Here is a 24,938-nt window from a genome sequence, read left to right as displayed (position 1 = left end):
AGGTTGAATGGCTGGAGCAAGGAAGCTATAGCCTTGGTGGAGGAGGATCAGGTCAGGGAATACTTACCTAACTGGACATGCATAAGTCTATGGGCCCTGGTACAGCTGACAAATGTAATTGCAAGGCCACTCTTGAGAATCTTTGATCAGCCATCACCATGGCTGGGAGAAGTATCCAAAGACTGAAGAAAAGCAAATGTCACTCCAATCTTCAATAAGGCTGAGAAGGAAGACCCACCCACTGGAACTACAGACCAGTCACCATCACCTCAGTGATAAGGTGATAAAAGCTAATCCTGGAAAGCATTTCCAGGCACATGAAGGAGAAGAAAATCATCAGGAGTAGTCAGCATGGATTCACCAAAGACAAGTCATGTTTGACCAACCTGATAAGCTTCCACAATGAAATGACCAGACTGGTGGGTGCGGGGAGAGCAGTGGGTACAATGGAACGGGTTGTCTAGAGAGTTTGTGGAGTCTCCCATTTTAGAGATACTCAAAAGCCACCTGGACGTGGTCTTGGGCAACCTCATTTAGTTGCCCCTGCTTTAGCAAGGAGGTTGATCAAGATGACCTCCAGAGGTCACTTCCAGCCTTAACCATTCTGTGTTTCTGTGATCTCACCTAGCTCTCTGTGTTTCCTAACAACATTTCAAGAAAGCTGGCTGAAGACTTGAAAATGACGTTATTGGAAATGTGATCCTGAATCTTAGACTTTGTATGGGTTATTTCATCCTGAAAAGCTGTTTTTTAAAAGTATTATTATTTTATACAAAAAAGTATACCAATTTTCAATGTTTTGTCATCAAGCTAACAAAAGGCAGAAAATGCTAATTTAGATTACATGTGCATTTTGATTAAAAAACAAACAATCAAACAACACAATTTTATATTTATTCTTGATTACTTTCAGTTGCAGGATCTCATTTCGTGGACTTCATTTTGCTAATTCATGTGCAGAATTCCTCCATTATTTCCAGACATATCTTCATTACTGTATGTGGTGGTTTTACTCTAGTGGGCAGCCGAGCTCCACCACAACCACTCTCTCACTCCCCCCCCTCCTCAAAGAGGAAGGGGGAGAAAATACAACACAAAGAGCTCGAGGTTTGAGATGAGAATGATTTAATTAAAGGGAAAGGGAATGGGGAGGAAAAGAAACAGAAGAAACAATAAGGCCACATGGAAGCACAGAGAGAAAGAAAAAAAGTTATTCTCTACTTCCCATCAACGAGCGATGTTCGGCCATGTCCTGGAAAGCAGGGCCTCAAAACGCATAGCGGTTGTTCAGGTCAGGACAGCCCCCTCCCCCATGACAGCCCCCCCTTTTTATTGCTGAGTATGACATCAGGTGCTACGGAATATCCCTTTGGTTGGTTCAGGTCAGCTGCCCTGGTGATGTCTCCTCCCCATCACTTGCCCACCCCCAGCTTGCTGGCTCTTGGGGGCTTGGAGGGAGTCCTGATGCTGTGCCAGCACTATGCAGCAATAGACACAACACTGGAGTGATACCAGTGCTGTTCCAGCTACGAGTGCAGAGCACAGCACTGTGTGGGCTGCTGCAGGGAAAGGTGACTCCATCCTAGACAGACCCAACACACTGTACCCCACAAAAAAAAAAAAAAAAAAAAAAGGTTTTGGTAAAGGATTGGAAAAAGAAAACAATGACCGGGAATAAGTAGCACATTTTATGCTATGATACCTCTAAAAAGAAAAACATATTCAGAACATGAGCATAAATATCCATAACTGATGCACAGAATTAGTCAAATTCTTAATCAGGTTAGCTGGATTAAAGACTTAGATTAGAAGAGATTGAATTAGGATACATCTAGAAGAGATTAAATTAGGACATATAGCATTAAACCAAATTGTGTGATATCATGAGTTAATAATTAATGTTTGAATAGATCTTTTTAATATTAGATATGTTGCCTTTAATTACATCAAGAACATATGACAGTGAATCAAAAAATATCAAGAGAAAATCTAAGAAACTAAATTTTAACAGGAAAGTAAGAACTGATATTGATTCATGTAGGCATTGTGCATGCTTAAGATATTCTGAAAGGAAAAAAAGAAATCGGAAAAGTCTGGATACATAATTTTGCATATTTTTTTTCCTCACTTAATATTTAACCATTAAAACATCCTCTATTTAACCAATCATAAAAATAAATAAATAAATAAATAAAAATAAAATAAAATAAATAAAATAAAAGTAAAATAAAATAAAATAAAATAAATAAAAAAGTAAGATTTGCCAGATGTTAGAAAAACTTTGTACCTGTGTAATACACACAGACTTGCAGAATCTTGGTTTTAGGAGTGCTTCATAGAATCACAGCAGTTTAAGTGAGGCAGTATTTTATTTTACAGCTTTTAGCAAGATTTCACACACACACAAAAAAGTTCAAATACTGATATACAAGGAGCAGGAAATCAGGAGCCCCTCTTAACACACAAAACCAGACACCTAAGCATTGGGAGCGCTTAAAGATAACTAAACTGCAATGCCAACATAGGCAATGGTGTATAAGAAATAATGGTGGGACTGCCACGAATTTAAAGGCAAGGACTCCATTTCTCACATATGCCAAATTATAATAACTGTCTTTCATCTGTCCTGAACAAAAATGTGATGCAATTTACAGTTTACTAATCCCACTGATCATTTGTTTCATTTGCAATGATGAAAATGGATAGCTGTTTGTAAGGAAAAAGGACAATATTCCAACTCTGGAGAACATGACATTAAATCAACAATTGATATCAGTGGAACTTACTAAATAAAAAAAGGGCATGGAAAAGGAAATGATCTTTCCGTATTCACTTATTGCTTATTACTTATATATCCCTTCACATGTGCTGGAGCCTCTGAATGGGTTTAGCAGAGAGATTCTGGAAAGTGCAATATTATAAAAGTAATACAAATCCAAGTTTTAAAAGAGCTGTGCACCAAAGCTCCCATTCAGTTCTGGATGTTCTTATTTTGAGTGTTAGGCTGTCCTGGTTTTGGCTGGGATAGAGTTAATTTTCTTCATAAGGGCTGTTAGGGAGCTGTGTTTTGGATTTAATAGGAAAATAATGCTGATAACACACTGATGTTTTAGTTTGTTGCAGAGCAGTGCTTGCACAGAGCCAAGGACTTTTCAGCTTCTCACGCTGCCCTGTCAGGGAGGAGGCTAGGGGTGCACAAGAAGCTGGAAAGGGTCAGAATGAGGACAGCTGACCCAAACTGGCCAAAGGGATGTCCCATACCGTATGGTGTCATGATCAACAATAAAGCTGGGGGGAGCTGGCAAAGGAGGCTACTGTTGTGCTTGGGGACTATCTGAGCATCTGTTGGCTGGCGGTGAGCAATTGCCTTGTGCATCACTTGTTTTGTGTATTCTTTTTGTTGTTGTTGTTGTTGTTGTTGCTTTTTTTTCTTTTTTTTTTTTCTTTTTCCACCTCCTTTTTCTTTCCTATTCAACTCTCTTTGTCTCAACCCACAAGTTTTATGACTACAGGGTGGGGGAATGAGCAAACAGCTGCATGGTGTTTAGCTGTCTGCTGGGTTAAACCACAATATAGGCTCTTGGGTTTTTATGTTTATTTTTACTTTGCCTTTTAAGCTGATTCCTAAATAATTTTACTTTGTTTGTTTGTATGTTTGTTTGTTTTTAAAGCCTGATGAGATAGAACAATCTGTAGAAAATCTGTAGAAAAAGCAGATTCAGGGCACTACCATCTGTAGATGAGGATATTGGCTAAGATATGTACATTTCAACAAGTAGACTGATGTAAGAAAAAAAGAGGTTACAGTTATTTTTGAAAAACATGTCTAATAGGGACCATATCATCCACAAATTCAACTTTTCTGTAGGACTGAAAACAAGACAAAACAAAACAAAAATAATCAACCATTGTAATGTTTAACTTCAAGTCACCACTCTAAAAAAAAAAAGAGTTAACTTCTTAAAAAAAAAAAAAAGAAAGAGAAAGAAAAATAAAAATTAAAAGGAGCAGGAGCAGCCAAAAGTGTAAAAATCTGATGATAGTATGAGTAGTCTTTCAAGACCAGAGAGTAAATGTATGATACTCATCAAAAAAATCTTTAAGAGGACTGAGAAAACAAAGATTTACTAAAGCTTTACTCTGATTAACTGTCAAATTAAAGGAGATGTTAGAAGTTAAAAAAAAAAAAAAATCTGTCAAAAAAAAGGAAAACATGTCCAGATGTATAAATGAAAAAAATATATATAAATAAATAAAAAGAATAAATTTTGGCAAGACAAATGTAAATCCATCATGAAACTATGGGTCTTTTTTTTAGAACAACTCATTAAAGCCAAAATAACTAATGATGAGCTTTTTTTTCAAAGACATCAGAAGCAGAACATATTCAAAATGCTACAAATAGGTTAAAAAGAGATATTTCCAACTTGACAGAGAGAAAATAAGAAAGGCTATTTAAAATCATAATATTGTAGAGAATTAAACATATAATATTTGTGAATAAGAGATGATTATTTTGATTATTTCTCAATAAAAATCTTGGGAACATCAAATAAAAATGAAATATTCTCACAATTCAAAGTAATATATTAAAGATGACAGATATGAAAAAGGTGTTAACACAAAAACTAATACATGGAAAAGCCTAACAGAAGTTGTTAAATACAAAATAGTGATAAAATTTGGTTCATCTCATGGACTGATCAGCCATTTACCCTCTGATGATGGTAAACAGCACTGTATGCATATTTATGCATGTGTCACTAAGTACAGGATACAGGTACAGGATCTAGAGTATGGGTTTAGATGAATGAAGAGTTCATCTGATTTAGGAAAACCACAGAATCTTTTCACAGATTTTAATCTTCAGTTTTTTAAACCATCTACCACCTTAACAGAACCTTTATTATACATAATAATTTGACCTAGACATCAACAGATGCAACAGATTAACTGAACAAACTGTAGTTTATTGCTTCTTTTTGACATTAACTAATATTATTTATCTGAACATGAATAAATATCATATATTCCTACAAATACTTAAATCTCATAGTTTCATCCAGGGTTCCTTTTATAGTCAATGGAGTAGTTAAGTACCTGCTGATGTAAATTCCAATCCAAAAAGGGGTTCTTAAGTCAGATGAATCACCCTCTACATCTTTTAAATTTTCTTTCCAAATTCTTCTTTCTCTTTTCACAAGGAGACCACAGAGCCGTAGCTAGGCTACTAGACTATAAGCTATTAGAGGTGTATCAAGAAGGATTACAGAGCCCTGGGAGCAGCAGTAAAGGACACATCAATGCAGATAGTTTTTTCATTAATCCTCCCAGTCAAATGGAAGCGGTTTGAAAAGGCCATTTTAATCTGGCACAACAAGAGATTGTTCAAGGACTGGTGCCACAGACAGGAGTTTGGCTACTCTCTTTGATAAACCTGGTCTGCTGGGAGCAGATGGGGTCCACTTCTCAGAGAATGGGAAGAACATTTTGGTCAAAGGCTTGCTAAGCTGGTGAAGAGCGTTTTAAGCTAGAATTGTTGGGCGAGGGGAACCTCAGTCCATCCCACTCCTCTCAGTTTGATGACAGTGTCAGTGATAGATGCCCAGAGCCTGGAGAAATATAATGGGTCAGTAGGAGAGCACCTGATGAGCAGCACAAAGGAATTCAAACACTCCAGTTTCAAAGGAATTCAAACACCATCAGCTTCATTAGGGGCCCAACTTAAATGTCTCTATGCTAAATCTTGTAGCGTGGGGAATAAATGAGGAGTTAGAGATGTATGCATGCCTGCAGGGCCATGACCTCATTGGCATTATGGAGATGTGATGGGATGGCTCCTATGTCTGGAGTGCTGGAGCATAAGGATACAGGCTCCTTAGGAAGGACAGGCAGGGGAGGCGAGGAGGGGTGTTGCCTTCTATGTCAATGATAAGCTGGAGTGCATGGAGCTTGGCCTGGGGATGGATGAGGAGCTGACCAAGAGTTTATGGATCAGGATTAAAGGGAGGAGAGGGACAGATAACGTTATAGTGGGGGTCTGCTACAGGCCACCTGACCAGGAAGACTGAGTGGATGAGACCCCGTATAAACAGATAGGAGCAGGTTCATGTTTGGCCCGGTCCTCATGGTGGCCTCAGGGTGGTCCTTCAACCACCCTGATATCTTCTGGAGGGACAGCACAGCAGGGCATAGGGAATCCAGGAGATTCCTGGAATGAGATGATGATAACTTTTTCTCCAAATGATAGAGGAGCCAATGAGAAGAGGTGCTGTGTTGAACCTCATTCTCACCAACAAGGAGGTGCTGGTGGGGAATGTGAAGGTGAAAGGCAGCCTTGACTGCAGTGGCCGTGAAATGGTGGATTTTAGGATCCTGAGGGCAGTGAGGAGGGCACACAAAAGGCTCATTATCCTGGACTTCAGGAAAACAGATTTTGCCCTCTTCAGTGATCTGCTTGGTAGAGTACCATGGGAGAAAGCCCTGGAGGGAAGAGGCACCAAAGAAAGCTTATTAATATTCAAGGATCACCCCCTCCAAGCTCAAGAGCAATGCATCCCAACAAAGAGGAAGTCAGGCAAAAATGGATTTCCTTTTAGCCACACATACCAAGTCTCAGAAGGCAAAGGCAAAGGGACTGGGAGAATGAAGAACTGTAGGAGAAGATCAGATTTGAGACCATCTAAGGAACCTGAAGGTACACAAGTCCATGGGACATGATAAGATATAGGGTCGTAAAGGAGCTGGCAGATGTAGCTGTTAAACCACTCTTTTTCATATTTAAGAAGTAGTGGTGGTCTTGTGAAGTTCCCAGTAATTGGAAAAAGGGATACATACACACACACGGACACACACCACTCAAAAAGGAAAAAAAGGAAGACCTGGCGAACAACGGGCCAGTCAGTCTTACCTCTGTGCCCATGAAGATCATGGAGCAGATCCTCCCAGAATCTATGTTAAGGTACAAGGAAAATAAGGAGGTGATTAGTGACAGCCATCATGGCCTCACTGGTGGCAAACTGTGTCTGACAAATCTGGTGGCCTTCTTCAACAGGGTTACAGCATAGGTAGATAGGGGAACTGACATCATTTAACTGGACTTGTGTAAAGCATTTGAGGCAGCAACTGTCTCCACCAGTGATATTCTTATCTCTAAATTGGAGAGACATGGATTTGACAGATGGACCACTCAGTGGGTAAGGAATTGGCTGGATAGTTACACTCAAACAGTTGCAATCAATGACTCAATGTCCAGGTGGAGACTAGTAACAAGTGGTGTTCCTCATGGGTCAGTACAGGTGCTGTTTAACATCTTTGCTGGCGACATAAGCAGTGGGATTGAGTTCACCCTCAGCAAGTCTGATGATGACAACAAGCTGTGTGGTGTGGACAACACGCTGGAGGGAAGGGATGCCATCCAGAGGGACCTGGGCAGGCTTGAGAGGTGGGCCTGTGTGAACCTTATGAGGTTACACGAGACCAAGTGCAAGGTCCTGCATCTGGGTCGGGGTAATCCCAAGCACAAATACAGGCTGGGTGGTGAATGGATTGAGAACAGTTCAGAGGAGAATGACCTGGAGAAGTTGGTTGATGAGAAGCTCAACACGAGCCGGCAATGTGCAGCAATGTGCAGTATTCAGAAACAACTGTATCCCGGGCTGCATCAAATGAAGTATAATCAGCAGGTCAAGACAGGTGATTGTCCCCCTCTACTCTGCCCTTTTGAGGCCCCACTTGGAGTATTACATCCAGGTCTGGGGCCCCCAGCACAAGAAAGATGTGAACCTGTTACAGAGGGCCATGAAAATGATCAAAGGGCTGGAACACCTCTCCTATGAAGACAGACTGAGAGAGCTGGGAATGTTCAGCCTGAGGAAGAGAAGGCTCCAGGGAGACCTTCTTCCAGTACCTAAAGGGGGCCTACAGGAAAGCAGGAGAGGGACTCATTGTGAGGGAGTGCAGTGATAGGACAAGGTGTAGTGGCTTTAAACTAAAATAAGATAGATTTAGATGAGATATTCGGAATAAATTATTTACTTGGAAGGTGATGATGCACTAGTACGGGTTTCCCAAAGAAGTGGTTGGTTCCCTATCCAAGGCCAGGCTGGATGGGTCTTTGAGCAGCCTGGTGTAGTAGAAGGTGTCCCTGCAGGGAGGTTGGAACTTTATGATCTTCAAGGTTCCTCCCAACCCAAACCATTCTATGATTGTATAATTTTACCATTAGACTCCTAAGTTAAGGTAGGTAAACCTCTGTGAATATCTGTCACAATTAAAGGCAGCAAGTGTACCAGTGCATTGATCATTGCATTTAGATCCTTATAAGGAAGGAAACTATACAACTGAATACTGCCAAAATTGCCAGATGCATGATAAATCCAGTAACACTTGAAAATTCTCTCTGAGTTGTTACTTAGCATTATTAACATAACAAAAATGAAAACAAAAATATTTTTTTCTTGAATATTTTCCCTTTTACTGTAGCACAAGTTCCCAAATATTCTCTAGACAGGTCAGCTGAATTTTACCACATTGTCTCACTGAAACCACAGGGGACCTTTCCTAGACTTGTAATTACTCTATGTGTCTACCTCTACTAGAATCAAACTTCTTTACTTACCATCAAAAAAGCTCGAAGATAACCTCTGCACTACAAGTAAAAACTTGTTTGTCTCACCATCCCTTAAAACTTTGTAGTAGTTCATCACTTTTCTGATAATCTTTATTCATTAGTTAAAGGAATTGAAGGTGTTGTTAGCTGACATCACACCATGGGTTCCATAACTGAATGAGAAAATATTTGCTCTGCAAGTAAAACATTGGGAAGGACTCACTGGATTCAACATTATTAACATGAAAGACAAGAGACTTAAAGGTTACTTTTCTTTCCTAATCTAGCTACCCAATACCTGGCCTTCCTCTGATGCACTCTGCACACTGTTTTAACAACTAACCTCTAATTTATATGGACTTTATTAGAGAAAGATAATTTTCACTCTTTTGGTTCTGAATGTCTCTTCACACTGTGTGAATAATGAGAAATAGTTTGATTCCATCTTGTTAACAAAACAGACTTGGTTATAGCCCAATTGTAGCCCAGGTTATAGCCCAGGTTGCAGCTTAAACTGCAACCTTGATGTCTGAACTTTTCCAAATGCTGTGAAAATACATTTAGACTCAGATTTTAAGATCATCTCATTTTGATAAAAAGTTTTTCTGTTTTGTTTTAATGTAAAGAACAATCTTTAAAATTTCAGGTTAGATATCTAACCTGAAACATTGAGGCTGCTTTGTTGACAAGTCCTGGTCCATAATGCAACCTACTTAGAGGAAACGGAGATTCTTAATCACAAGATATATTTCTAATAACCTTAGATACTGAAATTATCAAAAAGACATTAAAACCAAAATTTTACACCTTTTTCCTCATCCATATATAGGGTGCTTTTTATGTCTTTAAAGACAATGAATAATCAGTAACAATAGAGCTGTATTGTCTTCTTCCTAAAGATGGTTGTTATTCTGTGTATTCATGTGTACTTGTGGCAGAGATTTTCTTTCCTTATTCACATAGAGATTAGAAGGTATTTTTAATTAAAATGATTACTGTTGTGGTTACATTATTGAGTAATATTTTGGGATAAATATGTTCAGTGTTACAAGTGTAATTCTACTTTTCATCTTAATGCTAAATAATATTTATATAGTTCAACCTTAAACTGTGTAAAATTGGACCTGATCCCAACTGCTAGAAGGTGTTGTTTTTAAAACAAGGCTAAGCAAGCACAGAAGTTTATATGAAGATACAGATTTGATTAGCATTCAGACAAAACAAGTTCAGCCAGGTTGGCTCGTGCAGTTTTTCCAGTCTGACTCCAGTGACTTTCTACTGCATTGACCTTTAAATAGGGACTGTATTTTGTTACATCCTATATTGCTTTTGAAAGAAAGAAATAGGGTGATATGATACAGTGTGCGTCATAATGGTTGTTATCATACATTCAGCAATTTCTTACAGACTTTTGCATTGGAGCCAATTTATTAATCATCATAACAGAGCTTATTAGAAATTAAAAAGAAATGTTAACAAACAAAAACAAACTATGACAGTCTGTCTTTTTTAACACCTGTCCCTAGGAATATTCAAAATACTCATCAGTTTAGCATCTCCCTTCTTGAAAGACACCAAGCTGAAGCAGTGATGCAAGAATCATGTATAAAACTCTACTGGATCAAAGCTAATGCAGTGAGTATTAGTATGGCATTTTCATAGTAGTCTGAAATCTCTACTTCAACCATGAGAAACTAGGCTTCATGCAGAATATCATAGATTCCACTATTAATATGATAATATATAGAAAAATTTCAAACCTAGAAAACCATGTAAACACAATAAAGGTAACTAAGTGTATGCTGAAACAAACAAACAAAACAAAAGACAACAACAACAACAACCAAAAACAAACAAACAAAAAAACAAACATGCCATTAACAATGTGCTGCCCAAAAATAATGAAGACATTCCCACTGGAATGCACAACTGGAAAAAAAAATCAAAACCAAGAACCTTAAGTTGCCTGTCAGTGGTGCAAAAAGCCATCTGTGCCAGTTTTTCATCTGTTTGAGATTAAACACTGTCCGAAGCTAATCCTACCAAATACTGTAATGGAGCACTAGACAGGATGCACTATCTTAATGTTTCAGATTGGATGGGGCTTTAAGCACCCTGGTCTAATGAAAGATGTCTCTGCTGGGGGGATTGGAGTAAGTGGTCTTTAAAGGTCCCTTCCAACCCAAAGCATTCTATGATTCTATAAAAGAAACTCTTCCAGGAAAAAGACAAACAGATGTAAAATAATAACTCTTTTTTTTTTTTTTTTTTTTTTTAATCACAGTCCAAGGGAAAACTAAGAAGATTTATGCCATTGTACTCTTTGATAAAGAGCCAGAATGAAAGTCAAATTCCAATGTTATTACTAAAAGGGTCTCACCCAGAGGTAAAAAGACAAAGAAAAGATGTGTCCAGGATATTTTATTTCATGCCTCAACTACTGCCTATTCCTTCCACCTGGTCTTTCAAAAGTCATGTCATTGTTTTTATCTTACCATTTATTTTGTTTATCTGTTGAATTCTGTTTAATTATATTGCAGGAGGTCTAGAAGCCCCAAGAAATGATCAGAACTGCACCATGTCATTGCTACAGAAATACAAACCAGGGACTTCAGTGGGTTTTATCTATCTAACTTAGGCACCTAAGATTTAAATGTGTTCATCTGATCTGGTTACCTGTCACTTGTCCCATAATCAGAAGGAGGAAACTATTCCAAGACATGATTCTCATCATATATCTAAGCTGTTTTCAATGTTTACTTAAGAATGGGATATTTATTGCCTAAACATACTTATTTGACTTATTGACTACAAATCAGAGTACATCTCTATATCACAGAATCACAGAATCATTGAGGTTGGAAGGGATCTCCCATCCAACCCCATGCTCGAGCAGGGACACCTAATCTGAATTGTTCCTTGAGAGCAAATCATGAATATCAATTACAAATAATTAAATAATAATAATCCATCATAAGCTCTAGATCATTAGATCTATGGTTCAATAACTAAAAGCCTCATTCTGGCCCAGAACTGTATAGCATAAGATAACACTATTACCAACATCCTGTATACAGCCTGTATGGCTCCGTGTGGGCAAGAAACAAATTTAGATCAATACCTACAATTGGCATCAATATCCCAATTCCTGTCAAGACTGCAGCAATAAGAATCCTATTGTGTAGAGCATTGAAAATATGCTTTCCAAATGCACTATTGACAAAAGAGTGGGACATAATAAGAAATTAAATGAAGCTGAATAAATACTTGCATTGAATGTTAGACATCAAAAATGCATTAGTTGAAAACACTAAGCAAAAGAAACAACAACAAAAAAAAACAACCAACACACAGGCATCGCCAGTGTGAAAACAGTGGGTTTTATAATTATTATTATTATCATTATTTTGTTTGTTTGTTTGTTTGTGACACCCAGCGTGTCATCATTAGAATCTAATTTTTGCATGGATGTTTTGTTTGTTTAGAAAAACAACAAACTCATCATACCCATTATGACTGGAATTTTCTAAATCTTGTGTGCTCCAGTCCTAGCTGTTTTAATCAAGAAATAAGTGCAGGCTCTGTAGAGAAAAGTAGGGATAATAAAAGAAAGGTCAGGGACTTTGGGAGATTGAAAGGAGAGATAGATGTGCTAAGAACAGAATAACATCAGAAAGTTAATATTTCCCCTAGAACAATGTGTGGACATCAGCTACCATTTGAATGTCATGGTTATCCAGCAACATATTCTGAGGATTCTGGTTATTTTGATTATTCATATAAAATTGATTTTAAATAATTTCCCGAGTTATGTATGTTGAGATAAATACCTATACTTACTGTGGAAATGGAAATTAAGATAAAGAAGCAAATTTCTATAAAGGTTTGAGCAACTGGAAACTATAGTCATTAATTGAACTTCTTTCCTCTGTGTTTCCCTGTTCGAAGTTTTCTTATGATCATCATTATTTAATTTTCTTGTTGTGCAGTGCTAAAGGGCATCAATTCACAACACTTGTAACTGTAAATATCAGCTGCTGTATGTTTTAAGATACCTTTGGATCTAAAAGTTTTCCCACATCATAATGAGAAACAACAAGTGTGTGAAATGTTATAAGAATGGAAAAAAAAAAGAGTTGTAACAGCGGTGGATATATTACCACCCTGAGGTTATCATATATTCATTTTAATGTCCACTTCTAACACTAGGATTTTTTTTTACCTTGATTTCTTCTATATGGGAATGTTCTATATTTAAAAACCAAAAGAGAGACAAAAACAATATACAGACAGATGGTAAAGAGCTGAAGACTTCATATTAGAGACCTGATTCATTTGTGCAGTTCCAACCCATGCTTCAGGGTCCCAGCAAGAGCAGTAACCACAATTGACCTTGTGAGAGTAAAAGTATTTAAACTGCAATCCTTTGCCAGGCAGGTGTGCATCTATGGGGTAGCTATACAAACCGTGACTCAAAACTCACAGATTGGTGGTTGTATTAGGATCATTTAATAAGATTGCTTCAGCTCCTGGTTTCTCCTTTGTAGGATTGCGTCTGTTGGACAAAAACAGTTGATTTTTTTTCATGACTTTTCTCTGCATTAGTGTGTTACCTTAGTTTATCCATAGTATAAACACACACCCTCGCTCCCTAATCATTTTCCCCATCAGTCAGAAAAAAGGAAACACTGTGACAGAGCCTGTGCCTCTGTGAGCTGGGCCAGCACAGTGGATTAGGAGATGCTTATTTAAAATCTAATGTTTGTATAAAAATGCCCTTAACTAGATAGAGGAAGACACTGGAGACTAGAACTGGAAGAACTTCTAAATTAAATAAAGCTTCTGGGTTTAGAGAGTGAAAATCAACAGCTTGGTGAAAGAACAGTCCCCAAACAAGAAATTCTGTGCTTTACTGCATCTCTTATTTCCCACTTGTTGCTCCTAAGTCATTCTCCTTTTTACTACTTACATAATTCTTTAAATGGTAAATATATTTTTTCATTCCCAAAGTTCTTCTCATATACAATGACGTGCATGCTCCTTATATTTTCATGATTTACACTGATGATGAGATTGATCTCATCCACCTTGGGAATTTATAGTTTAATTGCCTAAGTCATAGAGTCATAGAACCATAGAACAGCTTGGGTTGGAAGGGACCTTAAATATCATCTAGTTCCAATCCCCCTGCCATGGCTGGGGATGCCACCCGCTAGATCAGGTTGCTCAGGGCCTCGTCCAACCTAGTCTCGAATAGCTCCAAGGATGGGGTATCCACAGCTTCTCCAGGAAACCTGTTCCAGTGCCTCAGAGCCCTCTCAGTGAAGAATTCCTCCTAACATCTGATCTAAATCTCCCCTCATTTAGTTTGAAGCCATTCTCCCTTGTCCTGCCATTTTCTGCCAAAGCAAAATGTTGCTCTCCATCTTTATTATACGCCCGCTTTAAGCATTGAAAAGCTGCAAGAAGGTTGCCCTGAGCCTTCTCTTCTTCAGGCTGAACATCCCCAACTTTCTCAGCCTTTCTTCATAGGAGAGGTACTCCAGCCCCCTGATCATCTTCACGGCCCACCTCCGGACCCACTGTAACAGGTCCACATCTTTCTTGTGCTGGGGGCCCCGGACCTGGATGCAATACTCCAAGTGGGGCACCACAAGGACAGAGTAGAGGGGGACAATCACCTCCGTTGACCTGCTGGCCACTCCTTTGTTGATGCAGCCCAGGATGTAGTTGGCCTTCTGGGTTGCAAGCAGGCACTGCCGGCTCCTGTCAAGCCTTTTGTCCACCAGAACTCCAAGTCCTTCTCAGCAGGGCTGCTCTCAATGAATTCTTCTCCCAGTCTGTACTCATGTCTGGGATTGCCCCAACGCAGGTGTAGCACCTTGCACTTGGCCTTGTTGAACCTCGTTAGGTTCATGTGGACCCAATTCTCAAGCTTGTCCAGGTCCCTTTGGATGGCATCCCTTCGTTCTGTTGTATCAACTGTGCCACTCAGTTTAGCGTCATCTGAAAATTTGCTGAGGCTGCACTAAATCCCACTGTCTATGTTGTTGATAAAGATATTGAACAGTACCAGTCCCAGGACAGACTCCTGAGGGACACCACTTTTCAAAGTCCTCCACCTGGACGTAGAGGCATTGACTGCCACTCTCTGGGTGTGACCTTCAAGCCAATTCCTTACCCACCAAATGGTCCACCCATCAAAACCATATTTCTCCAATTAGGAGATCAGGATGCCATGTGGGACTGTGTCAAAGGCCTTGCAGAAATCCAGGTAGATGCCAACTGTTGGTCTTCTCTTGCCAATTGATGCAGTCGCTCCATCACAGGAGGCCACTAGATCAGTCAGGCATGATTTGCCATTGGTGAAGCTGTGCTAGCTGTCTTGGATCACCTCCTTGTCTTGCATGTGTTCTGGCATTACTTCCAGAAGGATCTGTTCCATGATCTTTAAGGACGGTAAGCACAGAAAGACTGGCTCCCCACAGGGCATGCATCCGGGAGGCTCTCCCTGAGTCTGGAACCCTCATGGGGCTCCTTGCAGCCATGTCAGGGCTAGGGAGACACCCAGTTTGGAGAAGGCCATGGGCAGGGGTCCTGCCTGTGGCAGGGCGAGGTACACAGGACCTCCCCATGTGCACCAGGATGAAGGAGGCAACAGAGTTTTGGGAGCGAGGAGTGGTTAGGGAGAGATGGCCCCCGTGCTGGGGGTGGTCAGGACCCCAGGTGAGGGTGAGTGGTCCCTTAGAGAGGGAGGGTCAGGGCTGGAGGAGCAGGGCTGGGGACCAAGGGGCCTCGGAGCTCCTCCATATGCTCCCTGTTCCCAGGGCTCCTGCCTCTTAGTGCTGCTGGCAGAACCGAGTAGGGGGCCCTGCATGCCCAGCCGTAGTTGGGCTGCCCTAAATCTCCACTAGTCTCAGCTAGTCAGCATATGGTCCACTGAGTAAAAGGAAAGCCAGAGTCACTAACTTAGACCAGTACTACACATATTCCTAACAATGACCATGTCCAATCCCAAGGAATCTATTAGCAAACTTATTTATTGAGGCCAAGTGGCACAATAGGTTTCATTTTACACTGCTCAAACTGACTCATCTGAAGCAGCTTGTCTCCATCCACAAAACATTGTGCTCGGTAATGAGTGACCCTTATCCTTGTGTGTTTCTCCTGTGAACCTAAAACATTATCTGTCTCTTTTGTTTTATCTATTTCAGAAAGTTTGAAACAATATGAAACCTGTGTTGCAGGTTACCACGTGATGTGTTTATAACACAAAACTCAGGCTCCATTTCATACCTTGAGGCCTGGAAGAAGGGTGTAAGGTAGTGTTTCAGGAATAGCTGTGGAACTCTACATGGCAAAGAGAGCCAAGCCTGGCTCAGTCTTGTCTTGCCTATCTTTCGGGATCAATCCCATCAAAAACTATCTCTAAAAGTATTCCAGTTTTAGTTTGGAAAGAACTAGATGGTGAACAAAAAACATATTCAGAAGTGAACTAAAGTAAATATCCAGGGAACTGAGACCCAAGAGTGAACTATGAAGATCAGTTATTTGATTGTGTAAATCTATCTTGAGAAAATATTCTTTAGGTGTTTCAGGTGAGGTGACATGGATCCCAGCTCTGACCTGACACAAGGGTGAAAAAATATAAACTTCATTTTGTCTAGAATAATCTTTTACATAGAAGCACAAATAAAGGAGTTTCAACTTTGTTTAATGCTGTTAGTTTTGGGGGTTGATTCGACCTTTATCATGGCAATGCACTTTTATACATTGTGGAAAACATCAGAAGGATACAAATATTCTGAAGAGAAACATCTTCTGAAAAACTTAAAAATAATTTGAGGCAGCATTTCAGGGGTTGTAAAAATATATAGCACTGGATACTCTTCAAATACGGACCAAACTTATCAGATATTTCCAAACAATTTCCTGTCTTATTTTTCATGCCATTCTCTGTCCTGAAAGCCACCCCCCCCAAAACAAACAAACAAACAAACAAACAAACAAACAAAACAAACAAACAAACAAAAAAAACCAAACAAAAAAGCTATAACTTCTAAGGTAACATTGAAAAAGCATAGAATCTGGGATATTTAGTGCTTTCAAAAATGAAAATATTAAGTAGTTTGAGTGTTTTTAAAATTTTATCAATAGTCTTTGACCCAGAGATCACACACAAAAAACTAAACATTAAAAATCTATAGAAACTACTTCTCTAAAAACCACACCAACATTATTAACTTTTTTTTTTTTTCATTTGTACTCGGTCTTTGCTATGTCTTATCCAGGCATGTGGAAAGATAGTCCCTCTACATAGAGGAAAATGTTGGACTCTTTCTTAACATCCTGAGCAGCTATTTCATCACTATTTGAATGGTCATTATTTATTTTCTGGTGCCCTACTTCTGACAAATTTCTGCTTCATGAGATTCTCTGGGGTATAGATTTATAGGTTTTACTCACTTGAAAATAATTTTCTTTTACTGAATGAGACTGTGGTTTCTATATTTTTCTAAATATTTTCTCTTGAAAGAGGTATCTCACATGGCTGGCACATAAATGTGAATCATTTAGTAACTAATGTATCATAGTAATAATAATAATAACAGTAAATGATGAGAAATGGTAGTAGAAGAATCCAGTATCTTGAAGCCAACCAAACTGCATAAAGACCTGAGTAAACTGGTTTGAGCTCACTGAAGCTGAAGTTGTTTTGAGCAGAAGATTGGACTAAACGACTTCCTTAGCTCCCTTTGTATATGAACTATCCTATGATTTTATGTACCTAAACTGTTTCTTATCATCCATTTGTCTCCTCCAAACATAAAAAATATCAGGAAAATATCATTTCTGTTTAAAAATATATATACAAATGTGGAAAGAAGATATGTATATATACAAATATACAGATAATGTCCTATTCCTATACAGATAAAACTTATTACTAAAGGTTTCTGAAATAAAATTTTATCTTTTTCAGAGTTCGTCAGTGTTCCTCACTTACTGGTAGAATGGTAGAATAAGATTTTTGGTGTGTAAGGAGAATAGTATTTCAGAAACCCTTTCTGTTTCTAGTCCCATGAAAATATATTCACTATGTTTAGTAGGGAAAATAAAAATGAAGCTTACTCAAGAGTTTATTTTAGGATATCAGAGAATGCATTAATCAGAAACTATTTTCATATACCCCTCTCAGGAATGGTCTTAATCTATGATTGTTGTCGATGCTTTTTCAAGGGGTTCAGTTCTTCTAGGTCAGGTATTTTTCACATAGTAACAAAGGCTGAGAGTTGTACTTTTAGTTTGGAGTCATATTCTTACTGTGAAATCAGTAAAAACAGATTATGAGTATTCATTCAAATTCTTTCCTTTTTTTTCCTTTTTTTTTTTTTTTCATTTCTGTCACAGTATGGTTTTGACATGGGAGTATCATTTAGTATGCTATTTAGTATAGCACTAAATCATATTTTGTGCACATTTTCCATTTTCTGGTAGCATTGAAGAGAACAATTTTATGTTTCAAATATAAAATCAATCTTAATGTTAAAGTTTAGCTATATGGGCTTTTTTAATATTTGAGAGCAATCATGCTCTCTGAGGAATCTGTGTACAAACTCAGATCTGAAAGAAAATGGTGGTGTTTTTACAGTATGTGAACACAACCATCTGATTTATAGTTCAATCTGTTAATGCGCTCTGTTATTAGGCCACCTGGCAGTTTTATGCATTGTGAATTTAAAGAGGAGCTCAATGTAACATAAGCTTTACAAGCTGGGGAAATATTATTGAAATGAAACATGAATGAGAACCATTTAAACAATAAAATAATGTGTGTAGACTATATATTTTTCATTTTAGTAAATGCACAGCCTAGGTTTTATTTGCTGAAGTTCAATGAGGTTCTTAGAGATTCCAACGAGGAGACTTTAGTTTCTTTTTATAATACAGGCAATCCTACAGGTTTTGATGTTCACATTAGTAAAATCAAAACCATATCTCTCTATCCCATTAGGGATTTGCAGTTTGGAGAATGATTTAAGGTAATGTTTAATTATTATATATGTTGAAGTACATTAATCAACCAGCGATATCTACATTTATAACTCTGTACCAGAAATTGATAGACACAGGTTTACCAATACATACTCTAAAAGATCATGAGCTAAACCGTAAAGAAAACCAAGATCATGTTAATAACCAGTTAGTTAAAAGTACGTGTGCATGTGTAAGTATATTTACATTTATAAACAATGTACATACACACACACACAATTTAATTCTATCTCTTTTTTTTGTTTTGGGTCTTTATAGTTCTTGATTTCAAGCTTTCCTTTCAATTGTGATGCTAGAAACTTCCTTTTACTGTTTAAAATGAAATCTGAGCATATACAGATGAACTCAGGGCTGGGGTTTTAAGTACAAGAAGAGTTGGCAGAGCTGCAGATATAAAATAAGCATTCAATTATGCTATAGAATAATAGGGTAGCCCCTCCTCACCTGGCACATAACCCTGAAGGCACCTATGTTTTCCTAGATGCTTATGGGCATGTATACATTCTCTCTGTCTTTCGATTAAACATTTGTTAATTTGTCCAATACCCACAGGAGACCATCTTCATCAGTGTTAAGCATTACAATGAAACCTTGTCTATCATTTGTTATTTTTTCAACAATGCTAAAATAAAGTTAGATTTCTCATTCAGTGGAAGTAGACAAATTACGGTGCCAGGGTGGGACTAACTGGGAACAGGTAGAAAAGCTGCTGTGTCTTCTTAGTGTTTTACTGGTTGTGAACTGGGAATGTTTGTTTGAACTGTAAAAAACTGTATCAAAAACAGGGGTCCAAAGGAATCTGTTCTTCTGAGTCACAGTTCTTTCCCCATGGCTGTGCAGATAAGCACCTCTGTTTACTGAAAGCAAGATGTGAAGTGCTTTATTCAGGAAATTTTGCAAGTATGTTTATTAATATAAATTTCTTAGCACCTACAAATGTGCTCCAAAAGGCACAGGGTAGAGAGAAGTGATTCAGTAGGGAATTAGTGCACTGTTAAAACACCTGTGTTTATCTCCCTGCAACCTTGGTATTTAAACCATATCCAAGGTTTGGTAACTAATCCTGATGTATAGATCCCCAAATTCTTGCCCATGTGACAGCTTATTCTGGAAGGACCCAAAGATTTGGTGAGAACAAAATCTTCCTATTGGAGGGCAAGGCAGGGTTCTCCAAACAGGGTATCATTAGTCCAGTCTCCGTGCTGTATTGATGAGTCTTTATTGCTTCTAGCCCTGAAGGAGAGCTGGGGTGTCAGCAGTCCATGAACAGGTTTTCTGTATGACATACACCTTTCCCATTCTGCCTAAATTTCTTCTGCTGACCATACACATAACTACCCACATGCGGAAGTCACTGAGCTCTCTGTCATGGTGAGAAAACCCGCAGACCTGCTCACTTTGCTGACCAATCCAGACTTATTTTATAGGACTAGGTCTAGTGCAAATCCCTATCAGAGGGAGGTAATGACATTCGAACCCAAGCTTGGATTGTATTCCACTGTATGTGCAGAATGGGAAGTGAATCCAAATCTTTGATTTCCCAGGTTGGCATGCATTGTTCTAGGTATCACTTACCAAAGTTGTTCTACTTGTACCGAACATTTACATATCCACTGTCCCAGACAGTAGTTCATGCTCTCATCCGAAAGATCCAATTCCTTATTTGAAATAAGATAGAGGAAGCCTAGATTCCAAGTCACTCACATCTTTGATGAATTCTCTTATCACTGAACTGTAAGGTGTTAGGCAAGGATACTATTAATATATATATATATATATATATTTATTATAAAATGGGGAGAGGCAGACTTCACCATGTGAGAGCTCAGCCCATCTACAAAAGGAATCATTTTTGGCAGTACCTACAGCATTTCCACCAACTACAGATGAAGTATGGGATTACTGAATGTGATACAGAGAGCAAACAAAAAGTAAAAGTTTTACTTCTGCAAGTCCTTAGGAGAGGTCAAAATTATAGTTTATACCATGACCAAGGAGCAAAGCTGAAAGGCCGTCTCTCTTCTTGCATTTCTCTTTTTTTCTAGTGCAAGTATTTGCTCAACTGCAGCTGTTCTAAACTGCTCATAGACCATAAGGGTGAGATCCAGTGCATGAGAATTAGGCATTTCTAGCTAAATTTCAGACATCCAACATGGAATTTAGCTACAGACAGTGTACATTTCAATTTATCTGTCTAAATGTAGGTGTCTTTATTTGAGGCATTTGTCCGAATTCTTCTTGTAGGCAATGAAGTACTACTCAAAAGGCCTAGAACTCCCCTTAAAATGGCTCTACTTTGTTGCCAAAACAGAAATGTCTAGTATTATTTAAAATTACTTAACTTCTTTGTGCAGTGTCTAACTGACACTCCAGGAGAGTATATGTTTTCTATACGTTCTGTGCCTTATCTGACAGTACATATGTCCATCTCAGATACTCTGAGGCATCTCAGATAATACTAGACACTTCTGTTTGGCCAAACAAATTGACCCTTTACTTTTGACCACTTTCTAGATTTCATCAACTGCTTTGACAGACACTTTGCTTACACATAACCAACTATCTTTGCACACCTAAATGTAGGTGTACAGTCTGGAGCTAAATGTCACCTTCAGTGAAACAGTTCTACATAGGTAAATATGTGTAAAATATACTCTTTTAGAAGCAATACTGATTCATCACCTCTGCTCACAATCTGTCTAAAGCTCTTTGAAGAGCAATACTACACTATATGGTTGCTAAAAGCCAGTGGTGGAAAAAGAAGTTCTTAATAGAGAAATTTCACTTGAGTGCCAGCTGAATCCAAAGTGTCAGTACATGGAATCAAACACAGTTAGACCTTACTGTGGGAGAGGTATTCTGAAGCTGTCGTATTTCTTTATGCTCCACAGTTATTTTGGGTTTAGGACAACCACTAAAATGTCAAGGTTTAATCTCTTTCGCTAGTGTATTCTAATTAGGGAAAAATTAACACTGTAACTTTTATCTTCTTCATGTCTGCTAGATACCAACAAAATATTCTTAAGCCACTCCTAACCATGTGTCTAGTTTCAGCAAACTAGGAATAAAAACTATTCATCTGAAGCCATATGGTGGTAAACTTCTTAATAAATATTAAGTGTATACAGAAATCAGTTAATGAATATTCCCCAGAAAGTGTTGTTAATGGCTGAAGAGTAACTGACATATTTTGTTGCTACTATTTTTTGGCACCCACCAGAGAAACTGTTTCTGTTTCAATGTCTTTCTTACTTAACAGTATTTTATACTGTATGAATTCAAGGAGCTTTCCTGGCTTGTAGGACAAGAGGACACTCATTTATTTGTGTGTTAGTTTTGAGAATTGTTTACACAGATGGAAGGCTTTACTGTATCACTTCTGTCCTATTTCTGTCTCTGCTTTGCTTTTGTTAATCATAATATGATGCACACAACAATAACAATAAAATTATATCATTATTTCTTCAAAATGAGCAATGTTGAAAAATCTGTTACCATCTTGGTTAATGTCATTAATTGGGACCCTAATTTGTAAGTCTCCAGAATCAGCCAAGATGCAGAAATGCTTAGTTTAGGAATAACCCCCCAAGATCAAGGTTGAAGTAAATAGATAAACATGAGGAAGAGGGCACTGAACTCCCATCATAATACTGAAAGGAAGAACACAGCACCTACTCTGTGAAAACAGGGCATTCCAGTCTCTGCAGTTGTCAGTAAGAGTCACCTTTCACAAGCAGAAAATTAACTCAGCAAGGCTTTTTAAAATCTTCTTTCCTTGTAACAAAGCTGAGTTTAGAAGTTTGAAATCAATGCCTTGTAAAAAGAAACCAAGCGGGTGGCATTTTCCAACCATGAGACATGTCATTACCATTGACCTCACTACTCTTCTTAAATAGTCAGAGAAGGGCAACAAAATTGTCAATTAGATTTGCAGTGAGCAGGAGTCAGCCTTACTTAACTTGTGCTTGCCTGCATAATCATGCATATCTCTCTTCTATATCAGGAGTTGTTCAAGCCTATAATAACTAGGGTTCAACAAGTCTGAACCACCTTCCTCTGCTGATGATACGGAAGTTGTAGATTTGCTACAGATTATTCAGGATTTTTGTAGGCTTGACAGAGTATCATATTTTAAATTCCACTTCTTAGAATTTGTGCTGCAGCTATCAAATAAGAAACAGTGGAAGGAATTGTGTTATTAAGCATGAAGAAAGAAAGAAGAAGGGAACATGTTCCTGGTTTTACTTCTTTAAAGACCATAGGTAGTTTCTTTGTTATTCTGCACATCATAAAACCACCACACTAAATTTTGCATGACCTGCAGTTTCAGCATGGGATAGAGCAAGAGATGGAAAAGATGCTGAAGATGAGAACTGAGCACTATTTGCAGAGCTATAGGCAGACAGTGTTGTGAAATGTGACAGCATTATAACTTCCTTAGCCACACAATCTTAATGTCGCAAATGCACTACATTTACTCAAATGCTTTTAAAAGGTTTACACAAGTTAAATTTAAAGCTGATGAAAACACTTATCAACTGTCACATCTGTGCAATGTTTCATCAACATACAGAGTCCACTGTCCACTGTAGAAAAAGGACTTTTTCAAAATCAGTAACTCCTACTGCAATGTTGATGTCTAGCTGCTCCCCAGAGAGAAGCCCTTGTTCAATGTTATGTCCTCCTAAGCTTTCCTTTTCATAATAATAGCCTGTTGCTTCACCTAATCTGCTCAGAATTTTACTGAACTTCCTTGTTTTACAAATGTGTCCTATGGCTGAGTTGCTCTAACAAAAGTCTATGTGGTTCCACATCCCAAATACTGCTCTGGATACCACTGCCAGAAATCTTTGGTGTGCACAGTAGTCTTCTTAAACATTTACAGCTCTGTTCCTCAGCTGTTTGTACAATGATAATAATCTGGCCCACCTTTTTAAAATGAACTTATGTCATAGCATAGATGATGTGGCTATTCATACAGATCAAATATGCAATTCATTAACAGTTCCATGTAGCTGCTAGATTAGGTACCCATGAAGGCCACATTGCATTCTTCTTCTTTTCCAAGACATAGTTAAAGATGTGAGTAGTCTTGAGTAGGATTTGGACCCCCTTCCTCACTTACATTGTCTCTCTTTCACATCCACCTTGGAGGTTTTTTTACCCTCTCTGTTTTTCATGTGGTTGATCCCCTTTCTGTTGCACTCCAGTCTTCACTGAATAGCTATATGTTAAACATGTTCCTTCCTGCTTTCTTCCATGCCAATTCTCATATACGAGAAGATCTTGTTATACAACACTATATAACACTATAACACTATATATAACACTGTTATATAACACTAATAAAGACACCCCAGGGATCTCTCCTCTTGCCCTTCGTGATATGTGCATGATGGATATGCAGTATCTACTGCTTTTTGTGCTTACTCTTATGGCCCTATTGTTAGGTTGTACTTCCCACTTGTTTGGTCCCCAGTTTTTGACAGTGGAAGCTTGAGAAGACACTAATCTAGATAAAAAACTGAGCTCTGAAGCCCTCTACCACTAAGACTACCTATGCTAGTAATTTCACAGAAAAGAAACACAGGCCAAATTTTTCATTTTCTTTAACACAACAGTTTTCAGATGTAATATTCTCTAGCATATCTCCTGCTTTGCGTATTTTGCCACAGATAGATTTTAAAATACTATAAGACCTTGTTTGCATCAGACTAACAGTTTTCAAATGTTATTCCATGCAATTCATCACATTTACTTAAAATACATTTAGTAAAACATAAAACATAACAAAATTAGTCTCAGTTATTTAAAAGTGTATAGCTATGAACTACTACATCACTGGAAGAAATCTCAATTAAGCAGAATTACCATCCCCATTAAGCAGTAGTCATTGCCATTAACTATCATTGGACTTAAATTGTTCCCAGGGAGACATCCTGATTAAGCGGACTTCCTAGTTTAAGTGTATCTCAATTATATGGAATGTGCTGCATCAGCATTTCATTTTATGAATGCACTGAGAAGACATTTGATTAGGATTTTGAAATGGTTTGTGTGATTGCTATCATTATTGAAAATTTAGATAGGGATGCAAAAAGAACTTTTGGGAATTAGTATTTATGGCAATTAGGAACCTACCTCTTGGACACTTTTAACAATGATTTTTTAGAGTCTTTGGTGTGGTTTGTATTGACCAATTTGGTTCTCTGTGGACGATTAGTTGTGCTTAAGAAGATCTGACAAGACTTCCTGAAAGTAAATCTAGGAA

The 24,938-nt window shown here is 38.2% G+C and overlaps 2 long non-coding RNA genes across 2 annotated transcripts in view; one reads left to right on the top strand and one right to left on the bottom strand.

The window, feature by feature from the left end:
- Positions 1 to 12,410, top strand: part of LOC310893062 — a 74,845-nt gene extending 62,435 nt beyond the window's left edge. The window contains exons 3-5 of the long non-coding RNA XR_014578676.1: positions 3,114 to 3,355; positions 10,138 to 10,246; positions 11,152 to 12,410. This is a non-coding gene — a long non-coding RNA (uncharacterized lncRNA). The remainder of the gene's footprint in view (positions 1 to 3,113; positions 3,356 to 10,137; positions 10,247 to 11,151) is intronic.
- The window catches only part of LOC310893061, a 97,054-nt gene that overhangs the window by 17,102 nt on the left and 55,014 nt on the right, over positions 1 to 24,938 (bottom strand). The window lies entirely within an intron of this gene.

This window comes from Anser anser, assembly GCF_964211835.1.
Source record: "Anser anser genome assembly, chromosome: 1".
Classification (NCBI taxonomy): Eukaryota; Metazoa; Chordata; class Aves; order Anseriformes; family Anatidae; genus Anser; species Anser anser.
The sequence above is the reverse complement of the archived record's forward strand: the minus strand, read 5'-3'. Positions and strand labels throughout refer to the sequence as shown.